The sequence below is a fragment of the Emydura macquarii genome, unplaced genomic scaffold (genome assembly GCF_026122565.2).
Source record: "Emydura macquarii macquarii isolate MOO-44397 ecotype Brisbane River unplaced genomic scaffold, CSIRO-AGI_Emac_v2 contig_1876, whole genome shotgun sequence".
NCBI lineage: Eukaryota > Metazoa > Chordata > Testudines > Chelidae > Emydura > Emydura macquarii.
Window position 1 is genome coordinate 29,704,466 of NW_027132013.1, and position 17,207 is coordinate 29,721,672.

The 17,207-nt window shown below is 39.0% G+C and overlaps 1 long non-coding RNA gene across 1 annotated transcript in view; it reads right to left on the reverse strand.

Moving 5' to 3' along the window:
• The window catches only part of LOC137159711 (uncharacterized), a 28,099-nt gene extending 11,764 nt beyond the window's left edge, over nucleotides 1–16,335 (reverse strand). Inside the window, exon 1 of the long non-coding RNA XR_010921711.1 lies at nucleotides 16,170–16,335. This is a non-coding gene — a long non-coding RNA (uncharacterized lncRNA). The remainder of the gene's footprint in view (nucleotides 1–16,169) is intronic.
• Nucleotides 16,336–17,207: the final 872 nt, after the last annotated feature.

Here is a 17,207-nt window from a genome sequence, read left to right on the forward strand (position 1 = left end):
TGAATTTTCCAAAAACCAAATGTAAACAAACTCTGCAAGTGCTTCCTCATTTGCCAAGCCAGTAATTATTTACTTTGTTTGGGCCTAGCATTACTGTCAGTTCAGCTTTACAGCCTGTAATGTGTTTGTTAATGAAACCATGAGGTCTAAAGCTACATATTAACCTTGTCACCCTTCAATTTTGAGCTCAATAAAGTTGCACCATGGTTTTGTAAACTAGTGTTGGGGACAGGCAAATGATTAATTATATTTTTCTGTTTTCCTTTATCCAAGGAAATTGTTAATCTTTAAACCTGCCTTGTAGTTTAATCTTAACACACTGAAATCAAAGCATTGGGGGAGATGTATGATTTAGAACTGTCATAATTACCATCTTTATGCCATACTTGGAAGTTGGCAAACATGCATACCCAAGCTCAATTTGGTAACCCATGAAATCATTTCATGATGTATAACACAGTGATAGTAAAAATATATTGAGCAGATGGGAGAGACTCAAGTGAGAGAACAACGTCTGAATATTTGACATGGATATCTAGGTACCAAATTTTGTCCTGGCCTAAAAGGGCTGAAGTCTGTGCCAGATATGTTAATTTATACCTGCTTTTGGGCTGAATTTAGCCCTAGAAGTCCAAGAATTTTGGAGTGGGACCTAAATGTAATTAAATGTATGGATTCAGATTATCATATCACTAGCATCATATAAAAACAGAATGACCTCTTAGTCTTTAAAATAATTAAACCTGGGTACTGGCTGATGAAAACATTGTTTTTGCTCTCAAAACTTCTCCTTCAGTATAAAAAGCTGCATCAGTTCAAATGCCCTTTCTTCTTTCTTGCCATTTTCCTATTAAGGTTGGTGACTAACCCCTGATGCAGGCCAATGTTTACTGAAAATTCCTTACTGTAGCCCTATTTGGTTTTGAATTACAGTAGTCACTCCATTGTACATATTCTGGATAAGATGAACATTCTTCTGGCACACCCCTCCATCATTAACTGCACCAAACTAGTTGTCTTGCTACACCATTGTACACCTTTTCTAGGTCCACAAAGACAATACCCAGTTGCAGTTTCTTTCTCTGAACTTCTCCTTGAGGATTTGTAGCGCAAATATGGCATCAGTTGTGCTCTTTCCTGGGATTAATGCATAGTAACTCTTCCAAATTAAAACTGTTCCAGGCAGATGGCTTTAAATCCTCCATACTTTCATAGCATGTGACATCAGCTTAACTGGGCAATAATTAGCACACAATATAATATCTCCTTTATGTTTAACGATAGATACCACAAAGTTCTTATGCCATTCAGCCAGCATTTTCTCTTTCTTAAGGATATCAACGAACAAACTTAGACTCATAAACTTTAAGGACAGAAGGGACCATCATGATCATCTAGTCTGACCTCCTGCACATTGCAGGCTTCAGAACCTCCTGTAATAGACCTATAACCTCTGGCTGAGTTACTGAAGTCCTCAAATCATGACTGAAAGACTTTGAGTTACAGAGAATCTGCCATTTACACTAGTTTAAACCTGTCAGTGATCTGTACCCCATGCTGCAGAGGAAAGTGAAACAACCCAAGGATCTCTACCAATCTGTCCTGGGGGAAAATTCCTTCCCAACCCCAAATATGGCAATACTTGATGCATTCCCTTCCTAATGATATCACAGCATCCACTGGTACTTCATCTAGCCCAGGTACTATTTTTTCATTTTCCTAAGTGCCTCTGCAATCTCTTCCTTTTGTATGCAATCGATCATGCTCCAATTTGGCTTACATATTCTTAATCCTCCCTTGGTTCTGCACAGTCATCTCTCTTTCAAAATAATCACTCCAAACCTTGCTAATTGATTCACCATTAATTTGCAATATAACATCTTCATGTCTAATCTAAGCAAACTCATTCACATCCCTCATCATTTTCTCTCTTGCCTTGACAAGTTTATAGATGATCTTCTCTCCCTGATATTTATAAAGTTCATCACAGGACATATTTCTCTCCCTGACAGTTATAAAGTTCATCACAGGACATACTTTTAGCTTTAGAAACACTCCTTTTGGCCTTTTTTTTTTTTTTTCCTATATGTACTGAATCTTATCATAGGTCACTGGACTGCCATTTTTTAAATGTTACCTTTCCTCCCCACCCCCCAAAGTTTCTTTAACTTGAGGATTCCACCACCAAGTCTGCCTTCTGATCTTTTTCAGCACTGGTTTTATCACTCCTAGGGCTTAATATGCCATTTCCAGCAAAGTTGACTTCCCTGTGTGTAGTCAGGAAGTCTTCGCATTACTCCTTGTTTGAAGGACGTTTTCATTCCCATTTTTAAGTTTCCACCTTTCTGCCAAGGGGTTCAGATATTTCTGAAGTTTCTGCATTCTGAATTTCTATAAACTCTATGTCAAAATCTATGAAGTCTGTGCTGTTTCATAATGCACTTGTCCAGTATTACCTTAAAATTGAATATTAGTGATCTGTCGCTTCTTAATTTGAGACTTGTGTCCTTCGCTGGCATAAGTTTTGAGGTGGCTTTCCCTCTTCTGAAAGTATATGTTTGCAGTCACCCAGTCCATGACAAGTCTGTAGAACTGTTTTCCCCTTAGAGTTTCTGGTTCCAGTGTTATGCCTTCCACGGACTGTTCCATATCCAGTGCTCACAGTTCTAATGTGTGCATTTAGATCTGCTCTGGTAATTACCTTCTCGTTGAATGGTAGGTTTCTAATAAAGCACAAGTTACTGAAAAACTTTTATTTTACCTTTTGATCCTCTGACCAGTGATGCATACCCACTTACTAGATGGATAGTTACTTTGCGCAGCACAGTTTAACACTCCTCAGTCAATCCTATCTTCTGGTAATCTCTATGGCATGCCTTTGCATGCTTTCATCCAGAATAATTCCAACACCATTTCTGTAGGTTGAATTCCTTGAGTAGTAGATTTTTGTAACCCTTCCCCAGCATCTTGCCTTTGCAGCCTTCTATTTGGCCTCTTGTACACATGCCATATTTACTGTTCTCCTCTTTTAAGACCTCACATAGCTCCTAACTTCTTCCAGTAAGCTTTCCTACATTCCAACTTGCATATCTCAGCTTATTCAGTTTACTCACTCATTACTTTAACTTTAGCAGCCATTGCCCCACTGTCACTTGCAGGGAATGCCCTAATCTCTGGGGGTGCACTTGACATAAACCCTTTACATTGTAAGGGCCAAATCCTTTGCTACAGATGAACTAAACACAGTGTAAGGGAGGTAGCGTGTGTGTGTGTGTGCCTATGTATGCACAAAAAGCTTTAAAGCTCATCTTTGTACACCCTGACTACTGCTGCTGCTATGTCATCCTTGCACTGAGTTAGTCACTTAAGGGTTGCTGTAATTGATACTGTATGCTATCAGCCCTGAAAGGTTCAAATTGCAGCCACATATGCATGTGGAACAAGGGCATTCTGGTCATAGTCCTTTTCTTCTAGACAGTTCCCCTTTTCTCTGCTATAATGGCTGAATGGGGTAGGGGGAGAAGTAGTGTTAGAGCTTCTATACCAGCTTTGCATCACCAGATCTCTTTTACAATGGGAGATCTGTTTGGGTCTGGATAAGCCAGCTTTCAACTCAGGTGGTACTTCAAGAGAAAGCTGCTGTACAACACAGAAAAATCTGGCCCTGTATGTTTTTCCCGAAGGAGTTGTGGGTATGTAAACAGGAAAAAGACATTTCTTTGCATGAACTCTTGCAAGTTGATCATCATTCTCAGGAGAGCTTTGGCAATGACATTGTTCTTAGAATAATAGTTGGACAATGCCAGAAGAATGCTTGTGCCCTTCACTAGAATCCCATGGAATAACTTAAATTTAGAAACCTACCTCATGTGATTGAACATGAGAAATGTGAGCACCAAACAGAACCTTAATTCGGAGACGTCCTATGGACATTCTTATACAGTAGATCAAACTAGACTATCACAGTAGTCCCTTCTGGCTTTAAACCTATAAATGAATAAGCTGAAGCTGTTAATAGGCTGGGGACTAAATTAGTTTCCTTGTCTAGACTGGCTTAACGTGTAGTTTCTCCCCAAAGCCAGCTCTTTACTGGGCTTAGATTGGCAAGATCCAAGAATCTAGGCTTGCACCTCCAACTTTGATGAAAGTAAAGGTGGGTATGAAAATAATGTCTGAAAATAACGTTTAACAAAATACTACACTAAAAACTGTTCTGAAAAAAAGTATTGAATAATTTTAAGAAATTTTTAAATATTTACTCATTTTTTAAAATAAAATATTTTGTCTACTTTACATAAACCCTGATTTTCGCCTCATGCATTTCCTACATCTATCTGATGCTATCTCCACAACTTTGACAACTCCCATGGTTTCTCCTCCATAAAAATCCTCCTTCATGTCTTCACCTCCTCTCATTTTGACATTCAACTCCCTTCTTTAAGGCCTCCAAGTTCCAGCTCTCCAAACACCATCTTATGCAGAATGTTGCTGCCTACAATATCCAGAATGCTAGACAAAGATGTCCAGACCATCAAACAATTCCACTGATTCATCACCCATTTCAGGATTTAGTTCAAAATTAACCCCCATGTTTTTTAACAACCTGCCAAGAATTGTTTCAGCCTACCTCACAGACCTTTGGTCAAATTCACTTCTGGCATAAAATGGCACAACTCCACAGTAAATTTGAAGTTCGACAAAGACGTTCAAGTCCAGTGAAATCAATGGAATTCTGAAACCCGGTTTAATCTAGCAGTAAATTTGGTTCCTGATCTGCTTTTCCATCTCCTCTTCCCCCCACCTTCCTCTAATTTCTAGGACTGGCCTTTTCTAGCTTCATTCACACAATCTCAAATCTCATTTCATATCTCAGCTCAAACACACATATATTTTCCCCTGGTCTATCTATATTACATTTTCTCTCCCTCTCCTATTATTTAACTCCAAAATTACATTATTTTATTATACAAAGTATTTTGAGATACAATTTGTCTGACAAAATTAGGGCCCAGTCTTGCAAAGACTTACGCACATGAGTTGTCTCTTTGACTTTAATGGGATTACTCATGAGTAACGTTACTCATGTGCTTAAGTGTTTGCAGGATTGAATTATCTGTCATGGAAATCTATTTGGGAATATGGTGTTTGATTTATTTAATATAAAGGTAAATTTTCTGAGACACTGTGAATAAATCCTCCCAAAGGAATAATTTTGCTTAGCATCAGAATCCAATGGTTGTGTTTGACTATATAGTTTGGAGCCTAAAATAGGCATTTTATATAGAAATCAATATGAATCACAGGAAGAATCTAGCATGCATGATTGTTAGCTCTAAACATGCAAGGTTCTATAGTAAGTAATTCTGGAAAGTTAAAATAATTTTATTTTGGAGGAAAAGCTTTATACTTAATGGTTTGTGCTAGTGAGAAAAATTGGTAAATTGTACATGTTTAATAGATGTTTTAAGTAAGGTGATAGTTTCTGATCATGTATATTAATTATTTATTTTAGTCTGTTCTATAGAGTTATGCCTTATGCTTTTACTATATTATTTTATGGATTTTTTTTTTCAGCTTGTAAACTGAAGTTTTAGACTTGAGCCGGACAAAAAAAACCCATCCCCTGAAACACAAATGTACACAAATCATTGGCAGAGGCTAAATTGTGGATAATTGGATTGAGCTATGAGCTTAAAGATGAAGGGGACAAAAGCATGTCCCAAAGCTGAATTTGATAGTCTTAAAGTCTTATCTGGGGATGTTTTACACCAGGCTTGAAGACTGTATTTGTTCACAGTGATTTGTACAATATACAGTGACATTTTATTTGAGCTGGAATCATACAGACAAGCCATAACATACATCTACATTTAGTTCTTTCTCCCTTGTTTTTGATGAGATATCGCAGGAAACCCTCTGCAGAAAATGATGCTTGAGAGGCAAGGATTTAGTGTATAATGCAGAGATGAATGTTGTAAAGGGATGATGATAAGGGACTACAATGGAGTGCAGTCGTAGTCTTGTATCGGAGGTTACTTATAGAAGAGCCATGCTTCAGAAATCCTGGTTGTAGGGTATTTTAAACAGCATTTTGAACTTGTATTTTGTGGTATCTGGTATAAGAAAAGCACGTTATTGTTCCATCTAACCATATGCACTCTCCAAGTAAATCTTTTGAAATCCTTAGGGAGATTTGGTGTTGTGTTTTTTTTTTTTAAAGCATCATTATATGTGTCTTCCAGCTATCATTATCACAGAGGCTCTTGCAAGTTGCTTATGGTTGGCATTTTAAAAAGGAACAGCATTGGAGAATGAGAGATTCTTTCCTGAAAACGATATTATAAGCCTATGTATATTTCATGTGTATAACTGAACTATGTTAGATGTATGGTACACAAAGTAACATGGGAGATATTTCTCTCAAGGTTTTTTTATATGGTCAAAGGCTTCTGGATCTTTTTTAAATTAAATTCATCTGGAGACTAGTGAGTTATTAAATAATTATCTTCTTTAAGATCCAGTTGTACTGTCATTGAAGTCCGTGCGAAAACTCCCATTGGCTTAAATGGTGCAGGATTAAGCCTTTACAGATTATATGTACTGCATACATGGGACTGGTTGAGAAACTACCTGATTTTTTCCTGACAATATTTTTATATTTGTGTCCTAGATTAAGAAGTTTTTTGAAAAATTGTCTTCTAAGATATTCAAAAACATTATTCTTGGCAAGCACTCTTTTTTGGGGGACCACAGCAATTGAGAGAGAGAGCATGACAGCAAAAGATATATTTTAGATAGAAATTTGGATTTCATTGGGACTTGTATGGCTTATCCTCTCAGTCACAATATAGGACTATTGATGACTATCCTGTTGATGAAATAGCACAGAAGGGTAGCACAGTTCCATTTACTTGATTGATTATTGAATGGATATTTGAAAGATTATTTTTAAAGAATTCAGGACTTTTATTACTTTGTGCACATATAGAGACATGTAATTTTATGAATGCTTTTGGCTGGCTGGCTGGCAGGCTGGCTAACTCATCCAGGCTTCTTGGTTAGGGATCTTTCAAAGCAAAGTTTTCAGTTGTCTATGGCCAGTGTTTTAAAACTCAGTTGCTGTCACGGATCTACTCACACAGATCACTCTACTCACAGCGGCCTGCTGTGAGGGGATCCAAATGCTGAATTTCTATGTGCTTTAAGCCTCTGGAGTCTGAACAAAGTCCATACAGTGCCCATGGCTTAGGGTTCCTGGGCACAGTCTCGGAATGCAAATCCTCTGTCACGCTGTGTGGAGTGGCTTACGACTGTGATTGCCTACCTCAGGACGGTCTGTCAGAAAACAGGGCAGACACTCAGACTGGTGGTGTGTTCTATAATTGGATTTCACCAAGCCTGTAACAAATGTGAACTTCTGGATCACTATACCATTCTTACCACAGAGTCACAGACAGTCCCTTCAGATTCTCCAGTCTATTTTGCCACTTAGACAAACTGGACTTTGAGATAAAAAGTCACTTAAAACAAAAATCATACTACATCAGGTTTTTCCTAGTCCCAAGAGACCAGTCACTTACCCCAGATCAGTGGTACTCCAGATCTTACACCAAAGACAATGCTGGCAGTCAATTCTATAGTAAACTAACTAAAGGTTTATTAGCTAAGAAAAAGAAATTAGAATTATTAAGAAGTTAAAGCAGGTAAAATATATGAATAGGTGGGTACCAGAGATGGTAGCAGAGATGTTGTAATCTGCCAATTTCCCAAAAGTCTCTCAGGGCTATCTAGAATAACTCTGGGGGTCTCTGTCTTCTGATTCAGTTAGTCTGCCCTGTTAGAATCCAAACAGTCCAGAGATGAAAGATCTTTCCTTGAATCCATACTTGGAGCTTCTTCTCATAGAAAAGTTGGTAGGGTCACTACCTGCGTGGGCTTTTCCTTTGATGACAGAGGATGAGGAATGCGTTTAGAGTCTTTGACCTCTGATCATCACACACAATGACCACTTGCTTTGAAATTAGCATTTTTTTTGTTAAAGTTCTTCATTTGCATTCCACAAGGCCTCTTCCTGTTTGCTGGGTTATTTAGTTACAGGGGTATACATAATGTAAATGTTTGCTATTACATTATAACAGGCTACAGATAAGTGAAAACAATGCAACTAATATCCCATTAGTTTTCATGAAGTTTAAACACCAAATACACTCTTATACATTGATCTATACTAATACACAAGTGAATTGCCCTGGGCTCTAGCATGAGCTGGCACCGGCTCTGCCAGTGTCACATCCTCTATCTAGCATTCTTTCTTAAGATTTAGTATTTAGAAATTAGACCCTATGGTCCAACAGCCTAGGCACTAGGACTACTGCTGACCCCATAATTTAAACACCATCTCTCCCAGAAATCCAGCTGTGTGGGTCCTCTGGGGTTGTCTAGGTGTAACACAGCACACACAGACTTTGCACAAGAGTCTAAAAAACCATTGTTCTTTACTTAATAGCATGAAAATTACATAGATTTATTGAAAATAACTATTACACATTTCCCTGCCTCAGTTTCCTCACCATTCCAGAACATTCCTTGGTGTTACAGTCCTCTGGGGCATTCCGTGTCCTTCTTCTACAGCATATATCTTGTTTCTCAATCATGGACCCTCTCTGTCTTTCCCCAGATCAGCCTGCTTTGTCCTTGGTTGGCCCTGCAGCTAAACCACCCCCATACTATACTACAAAAGCATGTAATTCTCTTCCCTTCTCCTGACCAAAACTTCCAGTGTGTCTAGAGGCATGCACAGTACCTATTTCACACCAAAGCCCCAGAAGGATCCTCAAAGTAGGCATTCTCTCACATATATAATGGCTGTGGGGCCCAATCTATAGGCATATTCAGAGGCAACCAAACAGATCATGCCTAGCAAAAAACGCCTGTGCTGCCACACCCCTAGCCCAGGGGTTAAAGCACTCATCCAGGATGTGAGACCCCCAAGTTTAAATCCCCCCTGCCTGATGTGGAGCAGGGATGTGAGCCACATCTCATGCTCCTCAGGAGAGGGCCTAACCACTGGGCTATGGGATATTCTGGGGTGGGTTTCTAAATCTCTTCTGTAGAAGCTGTTCCACTGTGTATAAATAATTAAATAGTCATGGGGTCAGAATAACTCTGTCATCCAGTGGTTAGGGCACTCACCTGAGATGTAGGAAACTCAAGTCCCTGATGATTGTCTGTATAAAATTGAACAGGTTCACCAGGAGAATCAGAGAGACCTACACCAGAATAGCCCAAAGGGTGGTGATTCAGGCACATCTTTGGGAGATGTGGGTTCAAATCTCTGCTCCACATCAGAGAAAGGATTTGAACCTGGGTCTCCCATATCTTGAGCGGCACTGGTACCTCCACTTTGTGTGAGAAAGGGATTAGGAACCTAACTCCAGGAGAGGGTTCATGATGGAATCCTCTTGAGCAGAGAGAGGCATCTCCCTCCAACTCAGAATTAGGCACCTATGTCCCTTTGAGGGGTGAAGCTTAGGCCATACCTCTTTCCTCCGCATTTCCTGTTGGCTTAGTTCACTTGCTTTTTTTGATCCTATCTTGCTTTTGTGGATCCCATTCTTACGTGCCTACTCTTTTGATGCTTTGCACCTAATTTAGGACTATGGATTCCACTTGGCAGCAGGCCACCTTAAGTTATGCATTGCAATGCTGAGTCTGTCACTTTTGTGGATCTAGCCAGCAGTCTTTGCTGCCTAATGTCACCACACAGAGTCTCCCTAAGTCCTGGGCTGGAATCAGCATTGATGAAGGGGACTGGTGTCTGCATTTCCTATACAATACCCTCCCTGAATGTAGCTCTGTGATTCTCAAAAACTTTTACGTGTTGTGAATAAGTGTTTAAGACTGAAATCCTCTCCCAGCCTCCTGGTTCTGATCCCACGGCTTCCCAGAAGCAATATACACAGTTTCCTTACATAGACAAGCAATATTAGGACAGTATTAAGAGAACCAGATGAAAATAAATTCACTTTAATACTGTAGGTGCGCAGCTGCTTGGTTTCTCCCCTCATTTTGTATCTGTGCTGCTTCTTTCATTTCTCTGAATTCAGGACTTTACATTCATTAGGATTGTAACGCCTTTTATTGTCTACAGCTCCCACTGCTCTGATTTCTCCAGATCACTTCACAAGATGGTTTTGTTCTCCTGGGTTTGCAACCCATCCAATTTTGATGGCATCTGCAACTTTGATCCCTAAAGAAATTCCTCACTAAAAAAACAAAACAAAAAAACCCACATGAAGCAGTACCACCAAGTGCAGAAAAAGTGCTTGGCACTAGCGTTTAGGTGCTCTAAACACCATATAGTTTCCAAAGGGCCAGATTTTCTAATCTTGTGATCGAAGAGCATAAAGAGCCTCTTCCTCTTTTTGCATAGCCCAGGTAAAGACCAAGTATAATGACAATCCTCGTGTTTAAGGAATTGCTTCCTTCCTACCCCTCATTTCGGTGCACAGTGCTCCAAATGGGCTGCAAATGGTGAGAAGGAGGTAGGCCACTGAGCCACTCCCCTCTGCACACTGGCTATTGAGGTGGGTACCAGCACCCAGGAAGGTGCAAACTACACCGTATAAAAGGGAATGGCTATGAGTGCATTCTTTCTCATGCTGAGAATTTTATATAAGAACAGCCATACTGGGTCAGATCAATGGTCCACCTAGCCCAGTATCCTGTCTTCTGACAGTAGCCAATGCTAGGTACTTCAGAGGGAATGAACAGAACACTTAATCATCAAGTGATCCATCCCGTCTACTTTGAGGAAGAATGCTTCCTGGAGCACCGTGTTGGAGGGGGTGGGGAGAACAGCTACACACCACCAATACTCTGGCCTCTGCTGAATTGATACAATTGAGCCCAAAGTTACTTGGACTGGGAAAACTAACAGGAAGTGTCACTACTTGAAGAGTATCAGATTCATAGAGTTTAAGGCCACAAGGGAACATCATCATCTAGTCTGATCTCCTGTATAGTACAGGCCATTAAATTTCTCCCAGTTGCCCTTGTGTGGGGCCTGATAACTTGTGATTAGCTAAAACACATCTTTGTTTTACTATTGCAAACCACTTCTAAGTACTCCGTAGTCCATGGACCACAAAGTGAGGAATCACTGGTGTAGCTAATTGAAGTCCACCTCATCCTGTTCATAAGGTGCTTTGTTGACATTTGCACCCTTGAAGGAGCCACACTCCACTGAACCGATGCTAGATGCTGATTCAAGCATGTAACTTCTGCCAGCTTCTGCTTACCCGCAATGTTTGCAGAGAGCATGGCATATGCAATCTAAACTACATTTGATGGTCTGCTTAAAGAAAGCAAATGCATTTTATGGCATAGGCTGATGATGCATGACGCTTATGTACTTGCAGAGCTGCATATAGTGGAACCTGACACCTCTGTGAATCACTGACTGCTTTTGAAAGCCAAGTTCCTTTACACAGGTACCTGAATTCAGATTTTATTATATTAAGTCACGAAACTTGATGATTAATGATTTAAGTAGAAAATAACCAATTTACGTATGGGTTCTAATAAAATGTATAATGTAAATTAGTGCACTATATATTAACAAATGTATTAGGTATAGTACTAATCAGAGAGAAGTATTTCTGATGTTTTTGTCTTTGATTTCTCCTAACTTTAGCTTAAAAAAAAAAAAAAAAAGCAACATAAAGATCCTGTGATTAGTTTTGGAATCTGTTAGTATTAAATAACTTACGAAACTTTCAGCACTTTCTATTTTATAATGACTTGGCTCAATTAACCTAGAAATTATTGTCAGCCTCTTTCACCCCCTCCCATCCTCACTCAGCACTGTGGATTCATTTTCTCCAGATGTTAAAGTCTGGACTGACCTATGCTCAGTCCTGTAAGGCATCTGCTAGCTTCTTTGTTCAAATATGCCAGTGATTTTTTGAATGACACCAGCCAGTGGTCAAGTGCTTCCATCTGGAAATTCTCCTTACCATTGCATAGTAGGCAGCTAACTCTAGCTTTCCTAGAGAGACAATGGGGGTGAGGTAATAGCTTTCCTGCCATTTATGCAGGACAGCAATAGAAAGTCTTTTCACAGGTATCCACACCTGAGACATTGCTATAAACTTTGACCTTTTTCCTATCTGCTGTGTCTCAATTGTAAGGAAATAAGCGGGGCCAAAAAGCAAGTCACAGACATAATTAGGAGAGATAATTAAGTACTAATCCCAAACAGCTGCAACTCTCACTTCAGGTACTATATAGTCTGCAAGCCAGTTGATTTTTTCCAATATTCTTAATCTGTCCCAGTTTTAATGTTTAACTGCCCTATATCGTTAAGAATAAATGTAAACCATTATTATTCAGTAACCCTATGAATGTGTTCCTAATTTCCTGGGGTAGAGTTGTAGACGTGCCAGCATGCAGATCACTTAGAACCAAAGTACAATACTTGTGTACTGGATAACCTTCTTACGTGTCAGAATGGGGAAAATCAATTTATATCGAATAAGAACTATTCTGTCCATTCTGTACCTATGCCTGACACTTAATTTGAACCTGAAGAGGAATGAAAGCACTGTAAAAAGTGCCAAAATACTTTAAAATTCCCACCGTGTATAAGATTTTCCAAAGCACTCAGCACTGGCCTAATTCTGCTCCTATTGAAGTCAATAGGAGTTTCAACATTGGCTTCTGTGAATCAGTTATGCCACCACTGTTTGCATTTTAAAACCCACCCGATATCTACAGTCCTACAAGAAGTAGGAAGTATTGGAAATCTCAGTTCTCATGAGATCACCTGTCCAGTTATATAGATGTAGAAGATTTAGATAATTCAGACAAGCTTTGGCTAAGCATCCCAACTATTGGGTAAATTGCTAATAATCTTTGAACCTTTTAAACTTCTCCCATCATTAGTTGCAGTCTACTCCTTTAATAAACATTTATTTACCAAGGCTTTGCCATTTTATTAAATACAGCTTGTTTTATTGCAGCTACTTTTTCTTGTAGAGTTTTTTTTTTTTTTTTTTTTTTGCCTTTTACTCCTTAGAGATGTTTGCAGTTGACTCAGTTCATTAGTTGCCAAGAGCAGAACAATGAAATGGGTCTACCACGCAAGTGAGCCATGACCTCAGACTGGAAGAGGTAGTATAAACTGTCCCTGCACAATGTCCAATCCCAGTTCTGGAGCAAAGTCTGCCTACCTATCTGTGGTAAATCTAAAATCCCCTGGAACAGGCCCATTCATTTTATCTTTTCTTTTCTTAGTGTGCTTTTTTCTTTGATACCTTTCTTACTTTGCCTAAGTAGAAGAAGCCAGTCTTTTCTTCCTTTAACCCTCATCATTTGCCACCTTTCAAAAGTAAAATTTATTTGTTATGCCATCATCAATTGAGATTTTCCCCAGTTCACAGAAATTTGGCCTTTTAAAAAGCTTCCATGTTAACACACATTTTTACTCTCTCTTAAGCTGTCTAATGCACTGTATCTTGTCTTCTCTTATCTTGTTTTTTTTCATTCTGTCTCATTGTTGGTGCTTTTATTTTTATATTTCCAATGCCAAGATCTTTGTCTAATGTTTTGGTGCATCCTTAAATCTGTTAAACCCTTTGTGATTGTCTAAACTGATTATCAATGCAAAGATTTGGAAGTCACAATGTCAATACACATCACAGAAACTCAAGCTCACTGAAAGCAATTTATGCCGCATGTTTCAGCTTCCAAAGTGAATTCACGCCACAAAAAACAAAACAGGACTTTTCTCTACATCCTCCTCTCAACCGCATAATCGGCAAAACACCTAGTACAAGCATTTCCATATGGAGAAAAGATATCCATAGCCAAAACAAGTTGTTCAGCTTATTAGAATCAGCACGAATAAGTTCACTGAAAATTTGGCACGGCTGAATAAAACTTTTGAAGAAATGATTGTGTTTTGATAATCTCTCTCATTTAAATGAGTTTTTGAATGGAAGACAAAATCTGATGCAATAAAGCATTTTTTGCTATATGAAAACTTAGATTTTTGTGAGAATTTGCAAATGTGGTAAGTGCTAGTGTTTCAAAGCTAGTACATGGATTTTTTTTTCATGGCAAAAAACAAAAACCAATCAACCAAAATAACCCAGTATAGAATTCCTTTCTGAAAGAAATGACAAATTTTGACTGATACTTAGGTGAATATTTGCAGAGTGATATTATTTTTGCTGTAAACTGTCAAACAATGAAAAATATAAAAAAATATTTTATTGAATCAACTGAGTATTTAATAATTTACACTTGTTTAATGTTTTATAAATGGTTGTAGTCTGTGAACCCAATGCTGTGAGGTGTTGAGCACCTTCACTTCCTAGTGAATGCACTGGGAATTAACATTGGGTACTCAGTTAACTGGGTACAGAACATTTTGCAGAATTAGGCTCTGTAGAGAAGTTAAGTGGATCAGCCAGTAGCCTTAACATAGTTGCAGAATGGGGAATAGTACAAGGAGTGGTGAGTGTGTTTCACCAATAGATGGGGAATTTTTTGCTTCCTGAAACTGCTTCTGGGGCACTGTTTCCTCTTTCGTCAATACAAGTAGGCCAGTAGCTGAGTGTTTGAATCTGAATTTTCCAAACATTCAGGAGTAATTTGGTTTGGGTGTTCCAGTTCAATCCTGTATAGAAATGGGTCCCATTTGGGAAATATAGGATCCAAATCTTGATACAGATCTAAATTTCCCCAAATTTCAAGTACCATGGTATGCTTCATTTCTGGTGTCCTGGCTCATACCCATCTGTGCATTAATATTAATTGTTCCTTTTGTCAATTTTAACAGTTAAACTATTTTTGAAGTGACTAAGATAAATCGTCTTGAACTTCCTAGGACCAGATCCATTAATGTCAAGGGAGCTATTACCTGTTTCAACCAACTAAAGATCTGGCCCCTGATCTGAGAAACAATTCAGGACAAGAGTACGCATCTAATCCAAACAAAGTCAAGGACTGATTTTGGAAACACTTATTATGAGTAAAACCTTTGCCAGCCGTGCCCGCCAGAAATGGCAATGTTTGTGACTATTTGATCCTCATTCAAGGTATTTACTACAGCACTTCTATCATGTCAGAGTGGATTTACCACAATATGATCCACAGCTTTGATTGCTAGCTGTCTAATGAACCCTGTTTAACATCTTAGCAGAAAGACACTGGTATAGAAACTCATCAATAGATGTACATCCACTCTTTGTATCATTTGATTTTATGTTAAGACTCTACCAAGCCAAAGATGCCTGATGCCAGCAACCTAAACAACACTTCCCCTTTGCTGTTAAGAGTAATTATGGCAGCCATGCACAAAACAGCTAATTGTGCCTGGCTATAAAATATTATCATGGTATACAACTTTCCCTGATATTTTGACAGCTCTGCTTATGTATTTGTAAATATTTGTGGTTGCTAAGTTACGACATAGCCTTCTTTTAGTTCATGTACTGTGTCATTTTGAGGCAGAATGCTTTGCTTTCAGACCTCATACAGAGAGAGGCTTACAGATTAACGTATGCTTTCTCTGTCTTTTTTAATGGTAGTCTTTCATAGAGTACAGTGTGTTGAGCAAATCCAGCCTTTTTTCCTACTGTGTATTCCTCCTCACTTTCCCCCTGCTTTTCCCAGCACACGGGTTTGTTGTATGCAACAGATTCAGATAACTACAATTTTACATGCAGCATTATGGGGTGTAAATTGAAAGGTAAAACATCTATAATATACACTAGGGAAGCAAGGGGAAGACTATGTTTTTGTGACTTGGAGCTCCATTGATAAGAGCCCTGCACATGCTCAGTTCAATCAGTAATGTGTCACCTGAACTCCGTAAACCCTTTATTTTTGGAGGGAAGAAAAAACACCTTTGTTGCCAAACAGTAGAGAGATGCAGAGAAGGACCATGAAATGAGCTTTCCTCTGGCAGACCAAACAATAGCTGACTGAGCCTGCCTTTATTATGCCTGACCAGCAGCCATTACTTTCTCTTGTTACTTCCAATCCCTTTGCATCAATCCAGTAACACAAACAGGTAGGAAAACTGACAGATCTTTTCATCTGAGCACTCCCCCAGTTAGAGGTAATCTCTAGCAGGCATAGAGTCAGTATAAATAACTTACATACTCCTATGGCAGAGGTGGTAAGCAGGTTGCAAGGGGGATGGCCATGTGCTCCAAGTATTCTAAGCTGGCATACTGACCTCTGAGGGCCTTAACCAGCTGATGTACTTGAGAGCAGGTTTAGATAACGTGGTGTAGCATTTAGCCAAGCATCAGCACTATTAGTACCAGCCATTGTATCAACACTGTTTGTAAGTGGTATTCATCTGCATCTTCATATTACTACTGAGATCTGCTAAATGTGGGAGGATGGCTCTGCTTTATCTTACTCTGTTGAATCACCAAAAACACAGGTGCTAGAGATGAGATGCAGAGTAATTACTGCTGACTCATGCTGGCAGGGGACTCTTGTTAGCGTTGGCCAGTATATAAATGGGCTCTTTCGAGTAGAGAAAATTAGGGGCTGGAAAAGAAGAAGCAATAGGTGTAGTCCTTAGGAAAAACCACTTAGTCTGAGGTTTATGTTTTGTTAGTGAATTACCAGTAAAACCAAATCCTAGGAATGGGATCAATGTATATGATATGTTTACTCATTTTGTATCATGCTGGGAACTCTATTGCACCTGCTAAAATAAGATAATACTCTGTCACAGTTCAGGCATCTTCCATGTCTACAAGCCTTCAGCAAAGGTGAATGCCTAGCCCCCTTTCTCTTACCAGTGCTTTCTCTTTCCTCACACATCCTGTTGAAAAATGTAGATGTATACCTACAGGTAGAAAGGGAACACTAGAAGACCTCAGCAAAATTTGAAACCACAATCCCCTCTGAACACCCTCAGAACCTGTGCTTCTATATTGGTCCCAATCATCAAACACATGCACTAGACAGATGCATTGGTGGGCATGATATAAAAAGTTGGATATGTGTATAGATCTGCTTTGTAGCAGAGATATGGTCTTCATTTGAAATTGTCTCAACCATTGATGAGTTGTCCTGCCAAGTCAGTTTTGGTCTAGCTGTTCCCTAAGTTAACATTTAAAAAGTGGGCTTATGAATTTCTTACAGTATTGTGTCCTACTCTTACATATTAAATAAGA